The sequence below is a fragment of the Euphorbia lathyris genome, chromosome 6 (assembly GCF_963576675.1).
Source record: "Euphorbia lathyris chromosome 6, ddEupLath1.1, whole genome shotgun sequence".
NCBI lineage: Eukaryota > Viridiplantae > Streptophyta > Magnoliopsida > Malpighiales > Euphorbiaceae > Euphorbia > Euphorbia lathyris.
In genome coordinates, this window is record NC_088915.1 from 22,193,959 (window position 1) to 22,215,348 (window position 21,390).

Consider the following 21,390-nt stretch of genomic DNA (forward strand, 5'->3'; position numbering starts at 1 on the left):
AACCATGTATTATGAAAAGAATATTGTAAGTTAGATTAAACTAAGTCAATTGAACAAACTAAAGTGGATAGTAATTATCATCCTTAAAAGTAAAAACATATAGAATGTAATTGTAAATACAAGAAGTAAAGAAGAAGGAGAATAGTGAAGGATGATCTCTCTATCCTTTTTACATTAATGTCTTCTTTCTTCTTGATCTCTAACTTCTCTTCAAAATGCTTTAAACATGCAATTGACCTTCAAGTCTCTTTTTCTTTATGATATCTTGTGTTCTTCTTCAAGTAATTTTTTCATCCTTTAAACATCCAGCAATTATGTTCTTTTAAATGTAGAGACACCCCTTGAAACACCACTCTAAATAGACATGTCTTTTGGATGGAAGAATGTGACTTTTGACAAAGAGACATAACTTTACAGCAATTCTGGAAAATTCCGCGGGCGCGTTATTTTCCGCGAGCGCGTTCTGGAAATTCCTGCAATCCAAGCCTCTTTAATCCAATGAGCATGCTTTTTTCCGCGGGCGCGTTTCAGCTGATTTTCATCTCAAAATGTGAATGTTCATGCATCTATTTGACAATTTTCCTACACAAAACATAATACTAAAACAAGGATAAAACACTAACAAATCACATAATAAACACTCAAATTATCAAAATGAAATACTAAACTTTGAACAAATTATGAACTTATAAAGTTCATATCATTGACATTATTGGACCATTTCCCCCAACTCGTAGACAAAGGAAGTACGTGGTAGTGGCAGTAGATCATTTCACTAAATGGGTAGAGGCTAAAGCTGTCTCCTCCATCAATGCTGAACGAATGGTTGAGTTCGTCAAAGATAACATTGTGGGAAGATACGGAGTTCCACACACGATCATCACGGATAATGGAACGCAATTCAACTGTGGTGAGTTTAAAGCATTCTGTGAAAAATTGGGCATTCTAAACAGATTCGCCTCCGTATATTACCCACAATCCAACGGTATGACCGAAGTCACGAATCGGACAATCGTAAAGGGAATAAAGAAAAGACTGGGTGAGCATGATAAGAAATGGGCGGATCAGTTAACAAGCGTCTTATGGGCGTATCGTACTACTCCTCGAACTGCCACGGGCGAAACCCCATTCGCCCTCTCTCATGGTGTGGAAGCTGTAATCCCACTCGAGATATTGGTTCCAAGTGACAGAATTACATTCTATTGCGAGGATGAAAACAGTCAGAGATTGAAAGAAAGTCTTGATCAAGTGGAGGATAGGAGAGACAAGGCATATGTACGTATGGCGGCATACAAGCAGCGGATCACAGCTTATCATGACAAAAATGCCAAACTTGTAGACCTGAATGTGGGAGATCTCGTGCTCCGTAAGGCCGACAAAATCCAATCTAGAGAAGGGAAGGGCAAGTTAGGGCTCACCTGGACAGGTCCATATCGAATAGTGGACAAGATTGGGTTCGCCACATTTAAGATTCAAGACATGGAAGGAAATACATTGCCACGCACTTGGAATCTCCAAAATCTCCGCAAATACTTCGCCAGAAAATAGAATGTAAACAAAGGTCTTGAGTACTCTTTTTCCTTTAATAAGCTTTTTTCCCATGAGGTTTTTCTTATTAAAGGTTTTAATGAGGCTCACATATGAGACCCGCTTGCTGTAATAAAGCGTATCTTCTATCAATAAAAAGCAATTGTTCTATTGTCCATATTCTTTTTAAGTATTTTCTTGCAGCAATATAAATATTCCAGTCTCAAAAAGAAGGGGGGCATCAACGCTTCCCACATTAAAAAGTACTGCTATCTCATAGCTACTTTTTCTCCTCAAAGATAGGAGAACAATCTCATGGGCGGATCCATCTGTAGATGATCACCATTCGAGATAGAGTTAAAACATTCCTTAGATGCAAGGTCTTTACACTCTCCTGCACCCTTCCCAAAGACGGGTTCACAAGTCCTAAAGGCGGATCGCTTCACCTCAAAGATAGGTAGCAAGTTGATCCCTAAAGGCAGCTTTACTTCCTCTAAAGGAATAAAACAGCTTCAAACCTTCACAAAGGTTCGCACAATGGAGTATGGCTGGCCACCTACTCTAAAATAAATCCTAAAAGCTTATATATATTTACTTACGCAAACGTAAAGGTAAAATAAATAGCAACCGTAAGGATTAAACAATTGTACTTAAGTTTTACAAACAACAAAACTAAACATTAACAGGAGCATTCTCCTTAACATTCTTCTCGCCTGAGGCACCTGCTTGAGAAGCTTCCTTCTCAACAGCTCCAGATACGCCCACCAAGGAGAATTCCTTTTCCACAGAAGGTGTACCCTCAGGAAGAAGGGTACCATCGGTTATCAGCTCCTCACCCGCCTTTGGAGGTACTTTCTCGAGATCCACTAGTTTGACATTGGCGGAAGGCTTGCTTTCTTCGACAGGTCCCTTCATCCATTTTCGAACGTAATCACGAAGGTAGTCCTTGATCTCCGGGATTTTGTTATATTTGAAAACATCATCTGGTTCCGGAACGGCGAACTACGGATCTGTAAAATCGATTTCGGGATACGCCAGCTGGAAATACGCCATGATCAGTTCGTCGTAATAGAAAGCTTGCTCCCCAGCCATGTACTCCGCATCTCCCAATGCATCCTCATGCTCCTTAGCATCTGCTTCAATCTTCTCCTTTAGCTTTTGGATCTCGGCATCCTTGAAGGCAATAGCGGACGCAGCTTTCGCGTTGGCATCAGCGACTTCTTTCTCCAACTTTTCTATAATAGCCTTGTCCGCTACACCTTGAAGGAGCTCCGCTTCTATGGCGCGTAAGCGAGTATACATCTGTTAAGACGAAACGGTTCGTTCAATAGCTATCAAAAAGGATCACTTGTAGCCAAAGGATAGAAGGAACTAACCGTTAGAAGCTCAATCTTTCCCATTTGAACACGGGCTGATCCAGGGATCTGATTTTGGTTCTTCTGTACCTCGCCCAACTGACCTAGGGCCTCGTCCAGGTCATTGATAACATATTCATTTCTCAAAGATCCCCTGGTACCATACTTGGCGGACCAATAACCGCCTAGGTCAGGCTTCGCCGTCTGCATGAAAATGAGAGGATCAAAACTTAGATCCAAGGTATGGCAAAAAGATGAAGGTAAAAACAACTTGCATGTTCCCCTTCCACCGAAGACGCGGCGGGTTTCATGGCATCCGCCATAAACTTTTGACCGCCAAAAGCTGCAGGCTTCCTCCTTTTCAGAGGCGGATCGGCCGCTGTATCAGCCAGGCGTTTCCCTGCACCTTTTTGGGGATCCGCCGCCTGATCTTTCTTGCGAGCCTCATCTTCCTGCAACTTCTTACGCTTCTCTGCAAGAGCGTGATTGGCCTTAGATAAACCCCTGCCAAAGAGAACAATAAAGCGATCAAGGTTCAAAGAAAGAAAACACAAAGTTACCTTGATCAAACTAGGCAATCTTCGAGTAAATAAACTTGTCCCCTTCTCGGCAAATCAGAGGAATATCATTCATCATAAAGTCTAAAGCGTCAGCGTATGTCCAGGCCTCCGCCTTGACACTCTTCATGAGCTCCGCCACTACCTCATCACTATTCGTCAGTATGCGCATATCTCCCGCCATATGCAAAGGTTTGGGATTCCAGTATGTAGGGAAGCCTAGAGATTCGCCCTCGTTTATCTTTACGTAGAAGAATTTTTCATCCCAACAATGGACGTTGGACATTTTGCCACTAAATGGTGAATACACTCCAAACTTTGCAAAGGTGAGGAAAGACTCAGACTTTCGCTTCGACGGTTTATGAAAAGCTCGAAAGATACGAGGAGTGTAGATTACCCCTAAGTTCGAGGCAAGGTAACAATCTAAAGCAATATCTAACCAGCCATTTGGATGTAATTGGCTAACGGTAATGTCAAAGTAAGCAAGGATGTCCGCCATCATCTTGGGAAGAGGCAGTCGGAATCCTCTTTCAACGTGACTACTGTACACAGACAAGAATCTGCTTGGCGGACAGGCGGGTCGTTGATGAGCATCCGCCAGTTGGGTCTCGTAGTTATTTATCCATGGGAATCTACTCGCCAGATCTGCTAGATCCGCGGCACTCATACGAGAGGAGGTAGACTCTGCACGAGGTGTCTTTTTCCTGGGCGGAGCGGAAGAAGAGGCCACCATCCTAGAAAATCGCCTAGAATCTACGACCGGAGCAATACCGGTGATAGGAACGGAAAGGTTTTGACTACTACTACCTAAACGAGTTCGACCGCGATTACACGCCGAGTCGAGCAACTCAGCTAAATCGGAGTTAACCGTACCTTCGGAGGAAAGAGAATTTTTCGACGAAGAAGAGGTCCAACTAATTGCGATTTCAGAGGGAAAGGTCAAATTAAAAAGTTCAGAGGTTGACCCGGAGGATGAAGAAGAGCTTCTAAACACTCAAAAACACAAATATAGAATGAAAAGATGAACTTACATGAAAAATAAAGGCTTAAAGGATTCTGAAACTCCGAAGAAGCTCTGCAAAGAAGACGCAAAGGAAAATGGAGAGGAAGAACGAATGAGGAAGAAAGAGAGAAGTAAAAATGAAGAAGACGTCTTCTCTCTCCTCGGGCGGTGCGCCTGCCACACGTGTCACTCCACGATTGGCATCGAACAGAGTGCTCATTAATGCAGGTAATCATGACGGCGCGCAAAGAAGCTCAAAAGCCCTAAAGGACTTTCAGGGAACTTTGGGGGGGCTTCTGATAACATTGTGATATTATCCCAAGGATCAAAAGAGATATTCGCCTAAGAACGCCACGTGTTGGTCACCTAATACGGGAATACCACGGCGTATTGAAGCAAAGAGATCCGGCGGGCGGATCACCAAGGACTTACCAAAAGATACCCGCGAGCGGACTTATGAGGCGAATCTCCATAAACACTCAATCCGCCAATAGAACGGCTGGGCCAATCCGGAAATAAAGGCCATTAATGGGCTATCAATTAACTAACCGCCAACTTAAAGGTAACCTGTAACTGCCATTAATGGGACATTAATGGAGACTTTCTAGTTACAGGAAGTTACAACTTCATGACTATATATAGCCTATGTCTCAGGCTATCAAGGTACACATTCACTTACCCTTTGTCAATTCAGTTTGCTCTCTTGTTCTTCCTTACTGACTTTGGCATCGGAGCTTCCCCCCGTCGAACCCAACAACGCCCCCACAGAGACGGAAGTTAATCGGAAATTCTCCACAAGTCATCAATGTTTTACATGTTTTGTAATTTTTTGATAATTTTCTGGGCATGTTTTTTTGTCCTACTTACATTGTTCTAAATCATTGTACCATTTGTTCCAAATCAATGTACCATTTGTTCCAACATAATACTTATATTGTTCCAACAGAAAAATGTTTTATTTCTTTTCTTTAAAATATATTTTTCTAACATTTCTAAGCTCGTTTTTCGAAAAATTTTATACTATTAGACTCGTCTAAATTAGACGGTCATTTTAAGATCCCTGAAGCTCAAGTAAAAAAAATTCCGGTGAACGGAATCCGGGTGAACGTTTTCTGACGAGAAAAAAATGTCCAAAAAATTCTCAAAAAATTTTAGAAAATGTAAAACATTATTCTAATAAACTTTAATTCTTGGGCCGAAGCGGGATTTCTTACGGTTTTGACCCAATAAATTATTGAAGGATGTAAAATGGATAAAATTAAGGAAAAGTTTTATTGGGACTAATCCGTAAGAAATCCTACTTCGACTAAAGAATTAATGTTTCTCCAAATAAAGTTTTACATTTTCTGGAATTGTTTGAGAATTTTCTGGGTACTTTCGGATTTTTTTATCGGAAAACGCTCATCTAACCGCCGGATTCCGTTGATTTGGGACTAAACCGTAAGGAATATCATTTTGAGTTAAGAATTAAAGTTTCTCGGAATAATGTTTTACATTTTATGAAATTTTTTGAGAATTTTCTGGACTTTTTTTTCTCACAGAAAAACAGATCGGCGGATTCCATTCACCGGAAATTTTTTTTACCCGAGCTTCTGGGATCTTAAAATGACCGTCTAATTAAGACGAGTCCAACGGTATAAAAAATTTTGAAAAACAAGGTTGGAAAAGTTGGCAAAATGCATTTTAAAAAAAATAAAACAATTTTCTTTTTTCTTTTATTTACAAATTTGCCACGTCCTTTTGGTTAATTACAAAATTGATCATTGTCACACAATAAGGCTTGTCACACCATAAGAAATGTGTCACACCTGATCCCATCTCTATATTCTTAAACTTTTTCTATCAAATAGTATATATATATTCTTAAACTTTGTCTATCAATTCAAAACTCATTTATCTCATATTTATTTTAGAGATAAAATATAAATAGATGGATAATGTTCTTATCTCTGAAATCTTATAACCAAAATAGAGTGCGATAAATTTATACAATTATAATATGATGATTTTTCTCTCAAATCAATGTTATTTAGTTGAAGTATGAATAATATAGTAAAATGTATTATTTTATCTCTATCTTTATCCAACGTATCACATATGGAATAATAATTTTCAACTATCTTATTTTTATTCATATCATAGTGATTTATCATTATCTCTATCATAATATTTATCTTTATCCTTATTCATATTCCATAGAATACCGAACGTCAAGGTTTTCTATTTATTTCCCTTTTTTTACCTTCTGTCTTGTACCTCTATAGTTCTCATAAAATTCTACTTTAATTTCTATTTTATTTTGGTTTATATAGTTCTTTATTTTTACCTTTTGCATCCCTAAATTAATTTCACGATTGATCCTTATACTTATATATATATTTATTTTTATTCTCAAAAATATTTTTGATCAAATTTTGACTTTTAAATTTTTTCCTTCTACTTATTTATTTATCCCTAACCTAATTTCAATTTTGATTTTTATACTTTTTTTTTTTACTTTTTTGCAATAAAAAAAATCTGACCAATTTTTTTATTTTATCATATTATTCAGTTTAATATTTATTTTTAATTATTTTAAGATGATTTTTTAAATATAATGTTATTAATTTTTTTATTTGTTTTATTTCATTTTCCTTTGTTTCACCGTCTTTTGATTTGAGTGGATCAAATTTCTTAGATTCCATTATGTTAACACAGCTAGTGAAATCTTAATGTTAAATATAATATAAATGTGAGCTAATTATTTTCCTTAAAAATACTTTTTTAAGAGTAAATTAGACATTTGTTTATAAAATATATTGTTTATTTAATTAGTGCATCAATATACTTATCTTGTAGAAATTATTTCTAACAAAAGAATATCTTATACTAATAAATTATTGGTCTACTAGTATTGGTTTACTGAGATGGAAACCACTAATTAAGTTGACCACCACCACCTACTGCTAGCTTTAGAATTGCAAAATCTAATCGACATCTACCTTCATTTATCTTTACTATATATACATATATATAGTTTTGGCCCATAAATTAATAAAAATATGTTAATTATATTTAGTATGATTACAAAACTATTTGAGTCTTGTAGTATTGATAAGTTTGGTCTGTTTTGTGGAATTTGCATGTTTTCTTTAATTTCTCTTATGAGTATAATGGTTTGAAACTATTATAGATTGCGCAACCCACGGGTAGTAGGAGTTTTTATAGATCTTGTCCATAAATATAAATTTGATATTGTTTTCCTTTTCAAGACTCGCATCTATCTGAATTGTTTAGATGCATTTTGAAGAATAATTAAATTTGATGGATGTGTGAGTGTTGACTGCGAAGGAATGAATGACGGTTTGGATCTGTTCTAACATCTGTCGGGATAGTTAAATTCTAAATTCTGAGCGGCATTTTATGGGGAAGTTGGTTTGGGAGTAGTATGCCTTGCGATTTACTAGTTTTTTATGGGATTCTTGAGCGTGCTCGTCGGTCTGCTTCTTGGGATTTGATGCATCGTCTTTCGAGCGACTTGCTTAAGTTAAAGTTGAATGATGCTTCGGTGTTGGCAGGTTCTAGGGTCCTAGGGTTTGGCGTTGTTGTGCAAAATGATAAGGGTATGTTTTTTGGGGCGTTTTCTCATCACCTTCCTTGGGAGTTCCAGTCTCGTGATGGGAAAGTCATGGGTATTCGATGGGCCTTGAACTTGTTAAAAGCTAAGCATTTGAAGGAGCTTGAGATTGAGGCGAATGTGTAGATAGTTGTTGCTCATTTAGTTGAGCCAAGTTTTCGATCTTCCTATGATGTTTTGATTGATGATTCTTTTTATGGAAACTCAGAGAGATCGAAAAGGCACGAGTCTTTGCATCTCCTTCGTTATCTTTCATCTTCTTTGAATTAACTATGGCGTTGTAGGGATAATTATTTAGCTAAAGATGGAGAGGCTATGGGGAATAGATAGGCTCTTAGTTAGCTTAAAAAGTGTGATTTGGATAATTATTTAGTTGAGAATGATGGAGCAATGACCATCTTAGAGAATGTCCTTTTTTTTATTAGCATCTCACCTTATTTTAGATGATTATTGTAATTACTTTCTCCTTTGAATGGCGTTAGCGTCAAATTGATTGGTCGGTCCTGTTTGGTAAAGAGCTTTTTAGGGTAAAATTAGAGGTTTGAGCCACTTTACAGGTTTTGACTAGTTAAACCTCTATTAGTGGTATTTGGTGAAGAGAGATTTGAAAGAGCTTATTGGGTCCAAAAAGTAAATTTGAAAAAACTGGTTTTATGAGCTTTTTCAATTAGCTTATTGCTTAATCTCCTTTAAATGACATTCTTACCCCTAATTAATACCATTTAACTCCAAATAAATGCTTTATCATATCATTATTTGTCATTTTACACAAACAAGTATTAGCAATCAGCTAAGTTTTACCAAATAAGTTTACACAATCAGCTAGTCAAAGCAGTTAACCAAAAAAAATCCGCTAACAACTAATATAATCGGCTATCAACTAACAACTATTTTCCAAACAGAATCTTTATATCTTCTAAAAGACAATCATTTGGTTAGTTTTATTGTAATTAATATTAGATGTAAAAGTAAACTTAGAAATTTAATAATTTTGATCTTGAATTTTTACAACAACATGCATTTAAAATTGAAAAAGAAAAAGTAATTTTATAGAAAGATGTTTTCTCTTTATCAAAGATAAATAATTGGTTAATTAATTTCGTGTTCTATGGTTCTACAATTCATCCTTTAGCAAGGGAAGTCCTTTTAATTAATCAAAATATAGCATCAATAAAAAAAAAAAAAAAAAAGTTAGTTGACACATAAGCAAAAAACCCAAAGATAGATGGACAAATGTTGGTGGGCATCAAATAGAGAGTTATTTTGGTCTTTTAATCTTGTCAATAAAAAGAAAAACACATCATGTACTACCATTACCTATTTTTGTGATACAAATCCAATCAAATATCTATGCTTATGCTTATGTGCACCCATGTCTAATCATATGATTCTTGACCAAATGTTTTCTCATGCGCAACTCTATTGCTTACATAAGGGACCAACTTGTAATTTTTCTCGGAGTTGTAATTATTGGAGTCGCCACATTTAAGGAGTTTGCCCAATCTAACGACTTAAATCCAACATAGAAAAACATATGAACAATAAAATTAGAAATTAAAAGGAAAGAGTTAGACAAATCTGATGCATGTATTAGCAGTTTCCTTAAGACATATATCGTCTCTATTGATGATCGTATGAGAAACGCGCGAGATGGCTGCACGACAGTATGAGCAACGCGTGAGATGGCTGCCAATCGTGAAGAAGGCATGAGTTGTAAATGCTTTATGGCGCGTACCTATCCTTTCAAACCAAATGATTCCATAAATTTGCCAAAAATAGTGGAGCGTTTACTATAAAATGTTTTTCTCTTTACTACTAAGTACGGACTACCACTAAAAATTGGTCTAGCTTTTTGTTAAAAAATATTGTGTTTTGAAAAAAAAATTGTTAGAAAATAAAATATTTTCCGATGTTTGGCTACAATACCAAAAAACGGAAATAAGTGGTGGCTAACTGTTGTTTGTAAAAGGGTAAGAAGACATTGAGTATATGGTTGTAAAAAGTTTAGAAAAATATTTAAAAAAAAAAGTAAAACATTATTTCTAACTTTTTTTAGCAAAGATATTCTTAAATTAAGGAGGCAAGAATATCGTCATGAAGTACATGTTCAAGCCAATCTGACAGATCATAAAAAGTAATACTACTAGTATAGGAAAGAGTATTTCTAGCTACAAGATGGGCTACTTTATTTGCTAGTCTAGGAATAAAGCCCGCCTTAAATCCATTATTTAGCATTAACTCCTTACATTCCTCAATTAAATTCGCAAAAACGAAAATGTCTAATATATTGGAGTTGACTCCATCAGCAATCAATTTAGCATCGGTTTCAAATAATACATTATCCATATCATTGTCAATAGCCCACATCAGGCTCACCCTCAATAGGAAAGCTTCAACCAAACGTGCCCCATGAACACCCTCAATCAGTCCCCCCACACCTGCCATAAAATTACCAAACTCATCCCTGACCACAACTCCCCAACCTCTATAATTGCTTGTCTGGAATATAGCACCATCAACATTACATTTCAGCCAGCCTTTTCCCAGGCGACGCCACTGATTCCTCCCTATTGTTGCTCGGTGTCAGTGAGTCTCCATCGAAACGACTTTTGCTCCTGCAGAATTTCCTCACGGTTGTTCCTGCTGCTGCATATTAGCAGCCCCCACCGTCTGCCACCTCTCGCCTTCTTTAGTCCCTGCTGCTACCGCCTGCCTTGTCGCCCTCCTCCCACCGCCAGCGAATTCACGCCACACTGATTGGTGGCCTGCTGCTGCCAATTCTGACCTGGTGATAATGAGCAACCCGCCTGTTGCTGTTTCGATAGTCCCCGCTATGTAGCGACTTGCGCTATTTTCATTCGTTGTGTATCCTCTTCCTTCACCTGTTTCCATTTCGTAACAAAAGAGTAGATGGTTTTATACCCATCAACTACATTCCTCGGGGCATTTTCCCAAAGGATGTCATTGTGGTATTGCCATATCGTGTTTAAAACACACACCACTCGGATCATTCATTCTTCCTCTTTTATACCACATATCAGTGATAGCCAAGCCACTACATCGGTAAACTCTCCTGCTAGTACTTGCACTCCCGCCTCCTGCCAACAGCTAACAACAAATGGACATGTACAAAACATGTGCCAGCTATATTCCACATCTGTTTCACACACAACACAATTATTAGCAATTAATAGGTGACGAGATCGTAACAAAGATCTTAGCGGCAGACGCTTAGAACATAATTTCCACATGAACAATTTAATTCGAGACGGAATTGGAAGTTTCCAAAATCTACCCCACTCCACATCTACCATTCCACCCTATTTTTACTCCTCTAAAGCCTTATACCGTAACTTCACTGAATAAATCCCATTCTTAGTACCCTGCCATATCATTTTATCTAGAATATTATGTGTTGAAACCAGAATTTTAGCTATTTCCCTAACCTCCTATTCCGTAAATGGTGACTCCAATTTACCTCTATCCTAAACCTTCAACCCGTCAACGAATAGATCCTTCACCCTCATCCCCTCCGGTTCCCTCATCCCTACCAAACCTTGTTCTCTTCCATCCACCCAAGGATCCCTCCACACCCTTATTGTTTCCCCATCCCCAACCTTCCACTTAAGACCCAATCTCAACACTCCAATCGATTTCCACAACCCTCTCTAAATAAAATTGGGCTTACTGCCTAAATTTGAAGTAAGAAAGTCTCCATTAGGAAAATATCTAGCTTTGAACAGCCTACTACCTAGAGAATGCGGATTCGATAAAAAAAATTCACCCCTGCTTACGCAGCAATGACAGATTAAACATCTGAATATCCATATACCCTAGTCCTCCTTTACCTTTTGAATTACATAGCTTTTCCAAACCAAACTAATGAATCTGCGTTCCCTCATCCTCCTTTTTACCCCCACCAAAATGAGTTCATCATTTTTTGTAATTCCTCACTTATAGACTTGGGCAACAGGAACGTACTCATACAAAACGTAGGCACAGCCTGAGCCATTGTCTTAATCAAGATGTCCTTATCCATACTAAATAGGAATTTATATCCCCAGCAACTAAGTCGTTTTCTTAATCTATCAATAAGGAAAGAAAATACACCCCTTTTTTACCTTCCAATTAATGAAGGTAAACCCAGATAATGTCATGTATTTAATGGAGCCCAAACACCCAACAATGTACATATCACATCCCTCATAACTTGGTTAACATTCTTGCTAAAAAAGATACCTGATTTGTGGACATTGATAACTTGTCCCAAATCCTACTCGTATGATGTCAGGATCCCAAGAATGACTCCTACTTCTTCCACCGAAGCACCAAAAAACATAAAACTATCATCAATAAAGAACATATGTGATACCATTGGTGCTCCTCTACACACCTTACACCCTTTGATCAAGCCTTCATGCTCTGCCTAGTAAGTTAATTATGATAGCACCACTACACATAGTATAAACTGATATGGAGGCAATGAGTCTCCTTAATGAATTCCTCGTCCTGGCGAAATCGGTTCCACCAACTCTTTATTAACCGAAATTGAATAGAACACAGTTGTTACACAAAGTAAAATCCATTGCACCCATGTATCCCCAAAGCCCAACCTTTTCAACATAGCTTCATGGAACCTCCAATCCACCCTATCATAAGCCTTATTGATGTCAATTTTAAGGGCTACCTCCCCAAATGCACCCCTAGCATTCCTTTTGATATAGTGAATTGATTCAAAGGCTACCTGCACACTATCAATTATTGACCTTCTAGGAACAAAAGCAGATTGGCTCTCACTTATCAATTGGCAGGATTACATTTAACCTATTAGTCAGGACCTTTGCAATTATCTTGTACAATGCATTAGAAAGAGAATTACGTCTAAAATTTGCCATACCCTTAGGATTTTAATTCTTCACAATCAATACCACTACAGTATCATTCAAGTTTGCCGAGAACTCTTTCCTCACAAGCCATCATTTGTAAGCCTCAACCGCCTCTCTTCCAATATACGGCCAAAAATGCTGATAAAATCCCAGGTTTAGTCCATCTGATCCAGGTGATTTGTCAAGGTGCATCTGAAATATGGCCAACCTGAACTCTTCATCTCTGAATGGGGTCTCTAAGATACCATTCTACATTCTGTTATATATGGTCGAGGACATCCACAAGATCCAGATTGCACCCATTCATCTGTTCAAACACTCACCCAAAATACTCCTGAACATAGGCTCCCAACTCCCCCTGATCCTCAATCACTCGGCCCCTATCATCTTTCAAGGTGGTTATTAGATTTGTTTTCCTTCGAGCTTGGACACACGAGTGAAAGAACTTAGTGTTCATGTCCCTCCCTTGTAACTAGAACTGCTTGGCTCTCTGTTTCCAATAGAGATCCTCTTGTTCAAGAAGCTTATTCAATTGTACATGTATTTCCTTAATACTGACTGACTCCTCATCTGTTATGTCCCAAAATCTATCCAACATGTGCTTTAAATGATCAATTTGACTTGTGAATCTACGACAAAACTCAGCCCCAAACTTTTCCATGACCGCCACGCAGCTCACCAACCGATCCTACAAATTCCTAGCCCCACTCGAAGCCCACTCCCGACAAACCAACTCCTTAAAGTCCACTTCCTATAGCCAAGCCTGCTCAAATCGGAACCTCGCTAGTGGAACTGGTGCACCAGTTAATGCAAAAACTAGTGGATAGTGATCAGGGTACACTAGTGCCATATTTCGGAGTTTAAACCTTGGAAAATAGCTCAACCAATCAAGGCTGCCAAATATATGATCCAACTTCCCCCTCACCCACCTAAACATGCCTCGACTTTGTTCCTAAGTATACAGACTACCCTCTTGCCGAAGCTTTGACAACCCGTACTCCTAGACCGTTGCTAGGTACTCACTTCTAGCGTGTTTCTCGCTCTGATCCAACACACAATTAAAATTGCCTATCACTACCCAAGGAACTGACGCTTTCCCTGTAATACGTCTTAACAACTGTCACGATTCATCATGTAAGCTCCTATCTGCGTACCCATAAAAACCAACACACATCTATGCTCCTGCATCAGTATCAGTTACTAAGGCATCAATATGATGGTCTGAGAACCTCGAAATTGCCAGCTGCACCCCCTCCTTCCAAAGCATAGCCAACCCGCCACTATGCCCTCTACTATCCACCATAAAACAACCCTAAAATTTTAATTTTTTGCTTATCATAACTAATTGATTCTTATCAATCAAAGTCCCCATTCATCTCTCACCTGACCACCATTCTCCTCTAGCACTGAAGACCCCCCCCCCCCCCGGCACAATTCCATTCCCAACATCAGTATCATGCACATGTTGCTTTCCAACCCTTCTAGCCCCTCCACCCCCACTTTCATCAAAAGGGTTTCTCTGACCCTGATTCTTGTCAATCTCCCTCAATGGTCTCCTCCACTTACTCACATACATAAATATCCTTCCCCTTGATAATGTCGAGCTTATAGACTGCTCACTTGGTTCACGTAACCAACGTCCCCCACTCTGATCCCCTCCTCTTCTCAAAGGCGCTTTCATCCACATCCCCCACTCCCTAGGCAGCAACGCACTATCTCCCTCGAACTTTCTCTCATAGTACCTTTCAACATGACCTACCAAACCACATGGATAACAAAATGTACCGATCCTTTCATACTTGAAATTCACAAACATAGTCTCAGTGACTAACTTACAAAAAAATTTAAATCTTTTTAACGGTTTCCTGACATCACATTGAACCTGAATCCGCAACACGGACTGTATGGCACCCAAACGCTCTTCAGGTCAATCTCCATAAACTCGCCTAAAAAGTCACCCAGTTGTTTTCCTACTGCCTCAGTCATGGCTCCAAATGGTAGATCATAGACCTGAACCCAGATCTCCATCAAATACATCTTTATCTCCTCGGTTTTGCTCATCTCTAGCCATTCTTTCATAAGTAGAACATAATTATCGAAAGTCCATGGCCCTCCTGCCAAGATCCTCTTGTTATCAACTTCATGAAAAAAAACTTAAAGGAGTAAAGGTTTGGTATAAGATCAACAATTACAACTCCCCGCCCTGTGTAGATACCCATTTTTGTCTGGAGCAATTTTTATGCTTTAACTGATTATATTTGAAATTTTTATCCTTTCTCGGCAATTTCCTTATCCTTTCCTTTGGAGGCTCCTTTCTTTCGTCCCATTTTCATTACAAAATTGGAGGAAGAACATCAATTGAACAAAAGTTAGGGATAATGTACAAAGTTACATCAATTAGTGAAAAATGGAAGTTAGCCCACAATTCACAAGGCGTAAATCATAAAATCAAGAACAAAGGAAAAATCAAGGTCTATTAACAAGCATAGTTTAAAGTTAGAGGTTAGAATTATGCATAATTACAATAACTTAGCCTAAAAAGAGAATAAAAGAGGAATGTGTAAATACCCAAAGTTAGGGTTTGCACAAATTCAAGGTTAGGGAGCATAAATTTCAACAAATACATGTTAGAATCACATATTATAAGAGAAATTAGTAAGAAATTAACAAAAAGATGGAAGAAGGGCATAAATTAGATATGGGTAAAAGTTGGGTTTTCTACAAAAATCAATTTAGAGAGCACAAATTGAAACATCAAAGATAGAATCATGTATAAAATAAAATGAAAAACTAGTAAGAATCCATACTTCAAATGTTGATTTTGGTGGAGGAATTAAGGATTTGGGTTTGGGGTTTTTAGAGAGAGAGAGTAAATAAGAAGAAGATGAAGATGGCAGAGAGAAGGCAAAAAATGAATGAGGAAAAATGTGGGCAAAGAGACATATGGTGAATTGGAGAAGAAATAACAAATTCAGAGTTCTTGAATTTGATAACGAGGAAAAAGAATAAAGAAACAACAAATTCAGAGTTATTGAATCTGACGGTGAGGAGAAGAGCAAGTTTTTAGTGATACAATAATGGAGAATACAAATTCATATCTCGATCTTGAGAAATCAGATAACCCGGGATTGTCCTTAGTAAGTGTACCTTTTTAACCGAAAACAATTATTTATCTGGGTTGCATGCAGCAAAAGACAAACTTGATTTTATTCTAGAAGATGATTCAAAACCACCTTCATCTAATGCTTCTTTGTTAAATAAATGGTCACGATGTGACAATATGGCTTTATCATGGCTTTTGAGTTCTATATCAAAGGGTCTTGCTGATTCTTTTCTGTATGGAAAGATAGTAGAAGAACTCTAGCTCGAGTTAGAACAGAGATTTTGGGAAGCAAATAGGCCATTAATTTATCAAGTCAAGAAAGAATTAGCAACTCTCAATCAAGGGGCATTAACCGTTTGTGTTTATTGTAAACAAAGGTCTAACTCATCTCAAAAGGTACCTCAACGGGTGAGGATTGCCTCACATATTTAAGGAGTCATATAGCTTCCTTATTTAGTAATGTGGGATGTCTAACATGCCCCCTCACGCCCAATTCATTTGGTGTGTGACGTTAATATCAGCGGAAGCCCCAACATTGAACTATGATTCTGATACCATGCAAACAAAGATCTAACTCACCCCAAAAGGTAACTCAAATGGTGAGGATTGCCTCGCATATTTAGGTAGTCATATAACTTCCTCATTTAGCAATACCAATATGGGATGTCTAACATTTATTACACAAAGATGAAGAAGTTATGGGAAGATTTAGCTACTTTAAATACAATTCATGCTTGTACTTGTGATGCAGTAGTAAAGAAAATGGTCGATTTAATTGAAGCAGATCACCTGATGCAGTTTTTTATGGGTTTACATGATGCTTATGAGCATACCAAAAATCATTTGATGATGAATCCTTTTCCATTAGTCAATAAAGCTTATTTCAAGAGCAATAGAGATTATGGTCATTCATTTAACAATATAGAGATTGCAAATGTTATTCTTAGAGGGGATGGAAGTGATGTTGAGAAATCCAAAGAGGATATTTTATGTTCATATTGCAAGAAACCAGGACATTTGAAGGAAACTTGATTCAAACTTAAAAGTTATCCATATTGGTTCAAGCCCACGAAGAGGGGACCAAAGAAATCTGGTCAACATGTTAATGCAATGCAAGAAGGTAGTAATGGAGAGCAGATTTCGAGCAAGAATAATCACAATTCTTTTCCAGTTTCTTGTAGAAAGAATTTCAGAAGTTTTAAACACAAAAGCAACAAGTGATATGGCATGTTTCACTAGATTTGCAGGTGATTCCTTTGATTATGCAAAGGTTAAACGCACAAATTTAGACGATTGGATAATTGATTTTGGAGCTAGTTCTCATATGTGTGCATATGCAAGTAATTTTGCTAGCACTTATGATATGCCAAGATCACAGAAAGTATATTTACCAGATAGAAGTACAAAACTCATAAAAAAGGAACATTGAAATTTACACTTACACAATGTTCTATGTGTACCTACTTTTAAGTTTAATTTGCAAAAAGAGGAAATAGGCATTAGTTTTCACCCTAATTGTTGTATATTACAGGACCTGGAGACTAAAAAAATTTGGTAGTTGGTCATATGGATGGTGGATTGTATATGTTGTCCAAAAGACCATTTCAACCAAGATTTACAAAGGGAGAGATAAAGGAATTACATGCAGGTTTGATGAATATTTTAGATGAAATGTCATAAGCTTAATCAATAAAATATTATAAAGATGAGTGGCTTAATTAAGAAAAATTAAAAAGATTATGGGTTTAAATATAATTTTTGTTTATGATAATAAAAAGAAGAACATGAATTGTAAAGATCAATTTATTATAAAGTTAGATAAGATAAAATGATTACATATGGTGTCACTTAGTAACTAAGTTTAATTAGTTTTACTGGCATATTTTATTAGTTAGTTTATGTATTAGTAACATATAATTATATTATAGAGATAATTGATGCTTGTGTTGAGCTGTCAAAAGTTGTTAATTTACTCAGTTAGAGTTGGATTGAAGTAGTCCTAGTTTGTTTATTAGTGTGTTTAATAAATCTCTATTTTGTAGGAATAGATTCTGCAGTTTGTTATTTAGTTGCCACTTTAATAGCAATTGTAATGTGGCTTTTTGTAAGGCTATATATAGCCAATTATTTTTCTCAATTCAATAAGATATTAACAGCATCTTCTCTGATTATATGTTTTCATATACTTAGATTTTAACATCTGGTATCAGAGCTGTTTATTAGCAAATACAGAGTGCAAACACGTGAGTTGAGTGAAACAAGTTCAAAGGCAGCAGCCCTTTTATTTGGTGAGAAAACATGTCTACTGAGAGTGGATTTGTGCAACCGTCTATTCCTAAATTTGATGGGCATTATGATCATTGGTGTATGCTCATGGAAAATTTTTCAAAAGAATATTGGAGTATCATAGAAGATGGTATTCCTGATGTAGCTGTTAAGCCCAAAATACACCTATAATATCATCAATAATTACATTAATGTTGCTACGAATTTATGCTATTTATACCTATTTAGAAAGCTTTTACTTTCAAATATGTCTCTTTCATACAAGGTACATAAATATTTGGTAAAATCCAAATAGGAGTAAAAAGAGCTCAAAAATAGAAGAAAAGGCCTACAAAAGGAGTCGAAGACGACGAAAACTAATAACGCCAAGTCGAGGACACGAACGAGGGCTGAAAAACGAAAAATGCTCCGTACCGCGACCGCGGCTTTCCCTTTTCAAGGTCGCGACACGCGTCGCCAGTCACTTTTCCCCTTCGTCTGAAGTGCATTTGATGCTCCCCCATTCTCGGTAGTGAATTTGATAAATCTCGGTACGAGCAGGAGATTTTAGAAGCATGTTACACACTTTCGTTTTCGACGAAACGCGATCGTTCGGGTGGATAAAGACGTTCTTTCACAGCGGACACGTTCTTTCGCAACGGACACGACACTTCGATCAAGACTCTTCAACATCTATAAATAAAGAGTTGATGGAGAGTTGGATATAATGATATATGTGTAGAAGAAAGAGATTAGTGTAGAATTTATGCAGAAGTTCCGAATCAAGTGATTCAGAAGTTAGATTTAGATTCTGTTCAAAAGCAATATGATGTACACACATTGTTTACAAAATAATAACAAATTCAGTAGCGTTTAGACATTGTTCCAGTTTAGTTTATATTTTGGTAGTGCACCGACCCAGTCTCTATTACGAAGATTCAGCGAGAAGATTGAGTAGAGGATTCGCCCCTGAGCCTGACAAACTCGAACGAAACCCAAGGAAAGGATTGACAACCCGTTCACTTGCACGCCGTCGAAGAATTCAATGCTCCATGTTCTCTGTAAACTTGTATCAATTTATATTTCATCTAATAAAGTCTGTTCTATTCGATAGATTCTTATGCAGCACTTTGGTAAATGAGCCGAAGTGGATTGATGCTGGTGTTTTCATTAAAACGTATTTAATTCAAATCTGTACAAGGAAACTTTGTTGAACACTTAGGCAAATTATTATATCGGTAGAGTTTTAATTTGGTTAAGGGCAATTATCCCGGATAAGGGTTTTGTCGCGTTCAAAGCCTATTAATTAGAGGTTCCGTCATTTATTTCATCTTTATAATTCGTACAAAGTTTAAAGTTGTTTCTTTGCTTAATGCAAACAAATATACCTGTTTACTTTTCTAAAGTACTAAAACGTTCCTGTTTTGCAAATTCATTCTTAAGTCGGATATTTTCTAACATCTTCATATTCGAATCTAATTCTCATTCTAGCAATTTCAAAACCAAAACCGATTAAACGATTTTTTTCATATTATAAACCTTAAAGTAAATTTAACCGATTATAAATAAGTTTTGTTTAAAAAAGCGTTCCCTGTGGGATCGATATCTTTTATTACTACAAGCGTATACCGTGCACTTGCGAAAATCGCTCAACAAGTTTTTGGCGCCGTTGCCGGGGATACGCCAAAATTTTTTGACAAAATTTTAAATTTTTCGTGTTTTATTACGAATATAGGTTTATTCATACTTATTCAAACTTTTATATTTTATTCATTTACAATTACTAACATATTTATTTTTCAAATTCTGTTTTGTAGGTAGTTTCTGTTCATGCGAAATTTCAAGTTCATGCGCAGTTCTCGAAGTTCGGGCACGTCACCAGATCCTATTGACCCAGAAATTGAAACAACTCTTAAAAAGAACAAGAGAGAAAAGAAAAAGAAAAACAAAACCCCAATAAAAACTAAAATTACCGAGCCAGAAGTAATGGCCACACTTATGGATTACGCTAGGCCAGGAGTGGCCGGTGTAACAAACAGTATAGTTAGACCCCAAATCAATGCAAATCAATTTGAAATTAAGCCTGCATTGCTTAATATGTTGCAAAATAATGTAATGTTTTACGGGTTACCTAACGAAAATCCTAACACCCATTTGACAAATTTCTTAGAAATTTGTGACACTTTCAAAATTACTGATGTAACTGCAGAAGCAATCAAACTTCGCCTTTTTCCTTTTACTTTGAAGGATCGAGCCAAAGAATGGTTAACTTCTATGCCAGCCGCATCAATTGAGACTTGGGAGCAATTAGCCCAAGCATTTTTATCAAAAAAATTTCCTTTAGCAAAAACCGCAAGAGTCATTAAAGAGTTAACATCTTTTTTCTCAAAATGATAATGAAACTCTTTATGAGGCTTGGGAACGTTTTAAAGAACTTCAACGTTTATGCCCACACCACCAATTGCCCGCTGAACTTTTAATGCAAACATTTTATAATGGACTAAATCCTACAACTAGAGGTTCATTGGACGCTATGTCTGGAGGGTTATTCATGAAGAAAACATCTGCCCAAGCAAGAGAACTTTTGGAGGAAATGGCAATCAACAGCAGTATGTGGCCCGCGGAACGTGGACACCTACCATCAGCGAAACCATCATCCTCAACTACATCATCAGTTAAAGGTATAGTGAATCTTGATCCAGTAGCGATGTTGCAAGCCCAATTTTCTGCCTTGTCGCACAAAATTGATAGGTTTATGGCACCGTGTGATCCTAATGGTCAACCAATCCAAACGGATGTGGATTAGGAAGGTATGAGTGAAATTGAACAGGTAAACTTTGTCCAAGGGCAAAACCAAACTAATAACCCTTATTCCAATACATATAATCCTGGATGGAGAAATCATCCTAACTTTAACTGGAGAGATAATAACAATAATGTTAATGCTAATCAAAATTGTACTATTAATTATCAAAATCAATCAAGAGATACGTTTAGCACTTTATCTTCTAAAATCGACAAATTCATTAATGCGATGAGCGAAAAAATAAGTAATCACGACGATGGTTTTAAACGGAT

The 21,390-nt window shown here is 37.0% G+C and overlaps 1 non-coding gene across 1 annotated transcript; it reads right to left on the reverse strand.

Moving 5' to 3' along the window:
* Nucleotides 1-20,667: 20,667 nt before the first annotated feature.
* LOC136234414 (small nucleolar RNA R71) lies at nucleotides 20,668-20,775 on the reverse strand. Its single transcript, XR_010691298.1, has one exon. It is a non-coding gene; the product is annotated as a small nucleolar RNA R71 (small nucleolar RNA).
* Nucleotides 20,776-21,390: the final 615 nt, after the last annotated feature.